The sequence below is a fragment of the Lethenteron reissneri genome, chromosome 51 (assembly GCF_015708825.2).
Source record: "Lethenteron reissneri isolate LAM-NWPU_2019-01 chromosome 51, ASM1570882v1, whole genome shotgun sequence".
Lineage (NCBI taxonomy): Eukaryota > Metazoa > Chordata > Hyperoartia > Petromyzontiformes > Petromyzontidae > Lethenteron > Lethenteron reissneri.
The window spans coordinates 12,329,726-12,338,961 of record NC_083829.1 but is presented as its reverse complement, the minus strand read 5'-3'; positions in this window follow the sequence as shown (position 1 = coordinate 12,338,961).

Below are 9,236 nucleotides of genomic sequence, written 5' to 3'. Positions count from 1 at the left end.
GAACAACATTACAAACACATAATATTAAAAGAAACATGGTTAATCGATGCATTAATCACTATTTACTGTACCTACAACAGCGCGTCGTTAACAGGGGAATGGTCGATAAGCGAACACATTGGGCTCTATGGAGGCCCGTCAACTATACACTACACTATACACTACACTACTATACACTACACTACTATACACTACACTATACACTACACTACACTATACACTACTATACACTACACTATACACTACACTATACACTACACTATACACTACACTATACACTACACTATACACTACACTACTATACACTACACTATACACTACACTATACACTACTATACACTACACTATACACTACACTATACACTACACTATACACTACACTATACACTACACTATACACTACTATACACTACACTATACACTACACTATACACTACACTATACACTACACTATACACTACACTATACACTACACTACTATACACTACACTATACACTACACTATACACTACTATACACTACACTATACACTACACTATACACTACACTACTATACACTACACTATACACTACACTATACACTACTATACACTACACTATACACTACACTATACACTACACTACTATACATTACACTATACACAACACTATACACTAGACTATACACTACACTATACACTACACTACTATACACTACACTATACACTACACTACACACTACACTATACACTACACTACTATACACTACACTATACACTACACTACACACTACACTATACACTACACTATACACTACACTACTATACACTACACTATACACTACACTATACACTACACTATACACTACACATTGGTCTCTATGGAGGCCCACCGTTAAGCGATGCGTCGTTAACAGGGTTGCTAGTTTAGAGGGGTTCTACTCCATGCCAATGTACCCGCAGCAAATCATTCTGGCTTATGGGGGGGGGACTTTCTTAATGCAATTATATTGGCAAGTATTATATGGTTCTTTCGGTAAAGTCACGTCGATATAAACAATTCTCTCGAGCGAACGCCACCAGCAACTACCATACATCATCACCCCTTTGACGCGCGTTCGAAGATTCCGCAATGCATACATTGGGGGCATTCCCAACACAAGTAAACAATTATTTCCAAATTAATCGTCTCCGTTGAGTTCCGTTTTTATATTCGTTATGCAATATCTTATTGGCCTTTAATGTGTCCTTTTAATAGCATAGTAATTATAACCGTTTAGCCAGTGGATAGGCTTCATGAACTGATTTAATCAATGCTGTCATTAGCACGCTTCGTATGGTGGCCTGTTGGCGCGCGCGTGTGCTGGTGGGATGGCATTTTGCGTGTGTTGGTTTTAATTTAGGTCCCACTGAGACAGATTCAGATTACTGTGTGGATAGGGTTATAGCCCCTGGGGCAAGATCGTGAATTTAGTGCAGCAACCGCCTTGGAAATCTGCACTCACTGCAGTTGTAATTCTCTACACACACACAGACAAAGACAAAGATCACCCGTATAACCTTAACATGATGTTGGGGCAAGTGCTGTAGTACAGCGCACCGGTGTGTTGGAGAGTAAATCCACAGCACCAAACCTGAGCTGACATGAATGTCCACACGTGCGGCGTCCGTCACATCGCGTCCCTCTCCGAAATTACCCCCCGTGGCCCTTTCGCTGGGTCGCCAGCTGGGCATTTGCAACGGTGCCATTGCGTCCGGCCGGACCCCCCCTCCTCCCCTCCCCCCCCAGCAGTTTTCCTTCATTTGATGCGAGTGCCAATTCTCCCGCTGCGTCTGCCACGAACGCCAAGTCGTGCCCGCGTCTCTCCGCGAGGCTGAACGATGTTTGTTGTCAATTTGCACTGACGGTAAGGAACACGTGAACACACGCAGGCAAATGTCCACCACCCACCCACCCGACCCGCTGTAGCCTGTAACAGACTGTTGGGGCAAGTGTTGATGGCGAGCAGCACCTATAAAGGATGGCACGGCACACGAGGGGGCGGGTGGCCAGCACCACGCCCGGCCGCCTTTGTCTCCCCAGTCATTTGTCTTTACACACCGCACCAGGTACTCATTTGAGGCTTAGTCGACCTTAGGGGAGGCCCATGACCGGTTCAGATAATCGTCACCGGTGTTGGCCGTGAGCGGGAATCGAACTCGGGTCGCCGGGTTCGGAGCGCACCACCGCTCCCTACCAACACAGACAACACACTGTACCATTTTTCGATTTAAAGCTTTCGCGACTGCAGGGATTCATCTTCTTGGTTCTTTCGGTAAAGTCACGTAGAAGGGAAATAATAAAATAATAAAAATAAAACATAATAACACTGTAACATCCCTCGCTCTGGCTTTTCCACCTATCCATCATCATCATCAACGGAAGCGTCTTAGTTCTGGCTCACCTACTGAAACAATCGATGACTCACCTTAGTCTCGAACGACTTCCCACCGCATCCTTTGTGTAAGCAAGCAGGCTGAGGAGGCCGTGCCAGCAAGGGGCAATCGTGGCAAGAAAAAAATCCGGCGCTTTCGGCTTCAAGATGAGAGCAGGGGGGACAAGACCGCCGTCTTCGCGTTGACGTGACGAGCGGCACCTCATCGACGGACCGAGCCGTGCGAATGATTCATCCGTGACTCGATCGGAAGCTAAATAAAATCCCTTTATGATTGAGATCGCATCAATGATGTCGTTTGCTAAAGAAGTCAATAAATTTGTCCTTTGAAAACGTGACACATTTTTTACTGTTTGGCCGTGTCGGGTGGTGGAGGGTTACGACACATTTATAAATAACGCGATCTGACCCAAAAACCTATATTATGCTTGAATTGTGTTGACAGTTTTTGCTTTGTTTCAATAACAGTCTCTCCAGGGGGAGAGTAAACTTTCACGTCGCTTAACAGTTCCTTTCAGCAATTGGATAAAGCCACGTTCCCGCATTTGGTTATTCGTTATTGTATTTTATTCGTTGTGAGATACACGGAATGGCAACGCGTAGTTCATTTGGACATTCGCCGATGGCTTGATCGAAAACGCCAAGTGGGACGCATTACTCACGCACAACGCCGATAGATTAAATGTTGAAACCAAATAAATTAACCCACACCTGTTCATCTGTACACTTTGAACAGTTGACAGTCAAGATTTAGGAAGAGCCGACAATGTTGTCGGCACGGGGAAGGTCATTAATTGATCCGATCAATGCCGTGACTGGTGCCAAAACGCCGGAGCACAACGCAACCGAAATCCGCACTACCCCCATCGCGCCACGTCCAGCCACCACCTTCACAGGTGGACAATCGAAGGTGGACAATCGAAGGTCGCCCGCAATGCGACTGCGGAAACCCTCGCAAAGCCTGTGGGAAGCACCGCTCGACCGGGATCATCTCTCAGCCGCTATTCACTAAGCACCACGCAAGAAGCAGCATTTGTGTAACCGCAGCAGCTTGCTTGGCTCGTATTTAACCAGGCGACTCTGGCTTGAATGATTCACTGTGGGGGGGGGGGGGGGGGGTTGCCCTGCTGCCGACTGTTATGTCCATGAATATTGGCGTTGGCGCTTCACTCAAGTGACGAATGGCTCAAGAGTTTTCAGTAATCGCCGTGAATTGAGCACCCTGTCAATTTGCCACCCTGCCACAATGGATACAAACACCGCTGTTGTCTTTTCTTCTTCTTCTTCTTGTGGTTGTTGTGGTTGTTGTTGAACCGGTGCTTACAAAATTTAACATTTTCTGCCAGTATCAAAGGATGAAAAAGGAATGAGAATTGGTTTTACCCTATTTGGCAATAACACGGGAGGTGTCAAGATGTCCAAACGCCAAATAGAAATGGAAAGCTGCTGTAGCTGTTCACCCCGAGCTATAAAAGCCCTGGTAGTGGCATTGTGCTTGTGCTGCTCCCATTTCGGTGTCGTCCTCTGGTCTAGCACCGGTTGAGACTGGGCCCTAAAGAAGGTTGCCGTCTCTGGCGTAGGACAATCAGTTTCAAAGACAACGCCATCTATTACCAGAGCGTGTTTTAAGTTTGGATGTTCGCCACCAGTCCCGCATGTGATTAACGCGGGGACTTGATCCCTTGCAAAAAGGTTTCTATTTGGTGTTGGAACATCTTCACACAACTCCTGTTTCATTGCCAGAAAGGCTAACAGCTATTCTTATACTATGAGACCTCCTTTACCAGTGGCAAAATATAGTAATAGGTTTTTACCCTTTCAACTGGTACAAAAACTGACACCTTTATACAAGGAATCATGTTTGCAATAACCACAACACAAGCAGTCAAAATGCAAATAAAAAGAAACAACTCTGATAATGATAATGATATGCACTGTCCTTGAAGTTGATTGGTCCACACCCGAAACAGCTCTTCTTAAAGCCTAGTCTCCATTGGTGTTGGACCAGATGACGCCAAAAGGCGTACTTATTTTATATCCTTTGATACTTGGAGACAAAAAGGTCCCATCGTATAGCTTCTAACTCCGAGCCATAAATGCCCTGATGCGTGCATTGCCCTTGTACTGTTTTTCTTTTGGGGTTGTTTTTGGTGTGACACTGGTGGTGAGACTGGACCCTAAAAAAGGATGTCTCTGGTGTAGGCCAATCAGTTTCAAAGACAATGCCATCGATTACCAGAGCGTGTTTGTTTGTGTGTTCACTGCAATTACAATGCAGATTTTATTCCTTGCAGAATGTTTATATTTGGTGTCTGAACACCCTGACACAACTCCTATTTCATTGCCAGAAAGGGGTAAAAACCCCTAGTCTTGTGTTTTCAGCCTGCGAGGCACTTAAAACATTAACGAAGAGCATCTGCCTTATGAGCGCGCGCTAATTAAAATAAAACACTTATTATAATTTTTATTATTTTGTCATACTTGAACCAATGCTGCTGGAATTAATATGCACCCCCCCTCGAGGGCCGTGTGGCCGATGGGATTTGTACAACAACAACAATAAAACACCTTTACAATGAATTTCGATTTAAAGCTTTCGTGACTGCAGGGATTCATCTTCTTGGTTCTTTCGGTAAAGTCACGTAGAAGGGAAATAATGAAATAATAAAAATAAAGCAATAAAATACAATTCTCACCACGATGTTTAACATCGGCGAGACAGTTACGTGATTGAAAAAAAAAGAGAAGCGTCATCCGCTTTATTCATTTGTCCTCACAGCTACTGATACCCTCCACAACGACGCGAAGATGATTGATCTTGTCCAGGTTTCTGTCGGAGGGGCGGATGCGGTGGGTGAGATCGCCCGTCGGTGTCTCGAGAGAGAACGGCGGTCACGGGAGGGAGGAGGGGGGGGCTGCTGATGATGCTGATGATGATGCTGATGATGCTGCTGCTGATGATGATGCTGATGCTGCTGCTGATGATGATGATGATGCTGATGATGATGCTGCTGCTGCTGCTGATGATGATGCTGATGATGCTGCTGCTGCTGATGATGCTGCTGATGATCGTACGGGTTCCACCCCAACGTCTCCGGCTGGAGTGGAACTGACTGAGGGGGCTCAACGTGACCGTAGCGACCCCCCCCCCCCTCCTCTCCCTCCCCTCATTCCCCCCCTCCGCTCATCTCCCCTCCCCTCCCTCCTCTCCCCTCATCTCCCCCCCTTTCCCGTCCCCTCCTCCCTCCCATCCTCTCCCACCCTCCCCTCATCTCCCCCCCCCCATCTCCCCCCCCTCATCTCCCCTCCCCTCCCCCTTTCCCCTTCTCCCCCCTCCCCTCCACGCCGCTGACGATATCGCGCAGAGGAATTAGAAGAGACTACAAGTGATCAAGAGCGAGTGTACAACACGAGTATTGTTTAGCGACAGCCGCGATGTCTCTACCCACGTGATTCTGAGGAGACCACCCAGCCGCAGACGAATGAACGGCTCACTCGTTTTTGCATTTTGACCGCGGAGAGTTCACTGGGTCGCCTAAAGGTTCCACAACTCGTTGTGCCCGCGAATGAAAACTGAAGTTTAATACGCCTGTGTGCTTGCACGCCCGCTCTAAACGCGTATCGCCACAGCGCGTAATAACGACATTAACAACAAGAATACGAACAGACAAGAGTACAAATACAAGCCCCCACGCTGTCGCGGTCACATCGCCACGCGGGATGAGTCAAGAACGGTCATGGGGAGCAGTGAATGAATGACTCTCAGAGCAGGGAATGAATGACTCAGTGAATGAATGACTCTCAGTGAATGAATGACTCAGGGCAGGGAATTAATTACTCTCGAGCGACTGCATCACGGGGACGAGGGCCGCCTCGAGCAAAAAGCCACGACCACCTCGGTCACCGTAGCCCCACAGCAGGCTCTAACAACCTTGCTGATGTTGTTGTTGTTGCTTGTGTGTGTGACTGTGTGTGTGTGACTCTGTGTGTCTGTGTGTGTGTGAATGTGTGTGTGTGACTGTGTGTGTGTGTGACTGTGTGTGTGTGTGACTGTGTGTGTGTGTGACTGTGTGTGTGTGACTGTGTGTGTGTGTGTGACTGTGTGTGTGTGACTTTGTGTGTGTGACTCTGTGTGTCTGTGTGTGTGTGAATGTGTGTGTGTGATTGTGTGTGTGTGTGACTGTGTGTGTGTGGCCTATGGGGAGCGGTAGTGTAGCGGTTATCGCGCTGCGCTAAGAACCTGGCGACCCGGGTTCCATTCGCGCTCACGGCCAACACCAGTGGCGATTATCTGAACCGGCCCTGTGCCTCCCCTAGGTCGACTCAGCCTCAAATTTGTACCTGGTGCGATGCGTAAACATCGCCACTGAGGAGACAAAAGCGGCCGGGCGTGTTGTTGGCCACCCACCCCCTCTGCACCGTGCCGGCCTTCATAGGTGCTCGCTAACAGCATTTGCCCCTGCAGTCTGTTAAGGCTACACGGGGGATCTTTGTCTTTACCTTATCCCTCCTGAGCACGAGTCGAGGTCTCGTCAGGGGCGTTGACATCGATGCGGATGGCCCCCTCAACGATGTCGCAAAGCCAGGGGTTTCTGTCGTCTGAAATCGCATCATCTGCTACATTTGAAATGTTGCTGTTGTTGTTTTTGTTTTGGGGTTCGTTTAATAATTTACGCACCAATTACGCTGTGGGCGTCTCGGCACGGAGGAGCCAGGCAGGATCGTCTATCACCGTCGCTCGCCGCAGAGACCAGCATCGCCACTGGGGGGGGGGGGGGAGCTCCCCACAAAGAGGGGCCGTCGGGACACCTTCAGAGAGCGTCGCAGAAAATTGGGGGGCCTTTTCCTGATGACGGCCGCTAGTGTTGCGATCGAAACGTCGTCGTTTTTTTGGTTATTTTCTTTCAACCTATCTGCGTGACTTTTCCGAAAGACCCAAAGAATATTAACGCACGATGCATTATTTTTTTTTTGCTTTTACGTATAAATGTTTAAACAAACTGCTCTGCCCCAAGACGTCGCCGGGTCGTTACGCGACCGTGCAACGCGAAGAATCACGCGGTGTGCGGTGATGCAGGGGCCAAAGCTGCCAAGTCTCTCGTTTGCTCGGAGGCCACTGCTGCTGCTGCTGTTGTTGTTGTTGACAGAAAGCGACGCTGCGGATACGCGTGCCCAAAGCCACAGTGGCCCTCGCTCTGCGAATGCCTCGACTTGAGAGCCCGAAAGCCTCCGGACGCCTCTGAGCAAAGCACGCGCGTTGCGCATGAACCTCGGTGGATACCAGGGTGGGTGGGGGTGTGGGATGGTAGCTAAGCAGCACTTGAGCCTGGACAGTGCTTGGATGGGCGACCGCCGTGCGTGGCACGGGTTGTCTCGGGCTGCTGCGGAGCTGCGTTTGCCGGCAGTTCTGCAGAATCATCAATTATTGTTGTACTGCACCGCGCTCCCGTGCGATGCTCCCAACTCTTCGCCACGCTGCCGCGGCGTGGTGAAGAGTAACTAAGCGACCTCAGTGGCCTGCGCAGCGCGTGGGGGAGACCCTCATCCAGCAGTGGATTGACAAGGTGGAGAAGGGGGGTGGGTCGGCTGTAGGTGTGCACGTGTAACGCGTCCAACGTTCGACGTTTCGGCCCATTCGCCCGTTAACTTGGGGTATGCTCAACCGTATTTTTAGGTCAACCGGACCAGACCCCGTGGACACCGCGCACACCCCCGTGGGCAGGGAGCCAATCTCTCCCTTGGACGGCCACCGTTGACTTCGTAATAAAATAAAAACGATGCTCGTTTGTTAGCAGATCGTGGACAACGCCGTCGATAACCCCCCCCCCCCCCCCAGACCACCGCAAGCGTCTCGCTACCCCTGTGCCTCCTTCCCATCATCCGCCAGATCTCTACAGCTGCCGCGGCAGAAGACACGCGGAGACCTCCCCAAGATCCGTCCTGACAGCCTCCCCACCATCTGGGTTTCCGTCTGCGCACTGCAAAGCATCTCCAGATGGTGCGCGGGGCAATGCGATTAGAGAACACGAACGGCAGATTCGGCAGCAGGGTGACGCAGTGGTCACGCTCGCCGCTCACAGCCAGAAGGGGCTGGGCTCACACTCCTGAGTCGAGCGCAATTCTTTGTGGCGTTCGTACGGTCTCGTCCTGTTCTGCAGAGCGAGTGAGCGAGGGTGAGCGAGTGAGTGAGGGAAGGTGAGTGAGTAAATGAGGGTGAGTGAGTGAGTGAGGGTGAGTGAGTGAGTGAGTGGCGTTCGTACGGTATCGTCCTGTTCGGCAGAGTGAGTGAGCGAGGGTGAGTGAGTGGGTGAGTGAGTGAGTGAGTGAGAGTGAGTGAGTGAGAGTGAGCGAGGGTGAGTGAGGGTGAGTGAGTGAGTGAGTGGCGTTTGCACGCTCTCGTCCTGTTCTGCAGAGTGAGAGTGAGCGAGGGTGAGCGAGGGTGAGTGAGTGAGTGAGGGTGAGCGAGGGTGAGTGAGTGAGTGAGCGAGGGTGAGCGAGGGTGAGTGAGTGAGGGTGAGCGAGGGTGAGTGAGTGAGTGAGCGAGGGTGAGCGAGGGTGAGTGAGTGGCGTTTGTACGGTCTTCCCTGTTCTGCAGAGTGAGTGAGTGAGCGAGTGAGTGAGCGAGGGTGAGCGAGGGTGAGTGAGCGAGGGTGAGTGAGTGAGCGAGGGTGAGCGAGGGTGAGTGAGCGAGGGTGAGTGAGTGAGCGAGGGTGAGCGAGGGTGAGTGAGTGAGTGAGTGGAGTTTGTACGCTCTCGTCCTGTTCTGCAGAGTGAGTTAGTGAGCAAGTGAGTGAGCGAGGGTGAGTGAGCGAGTGTGAGTGCG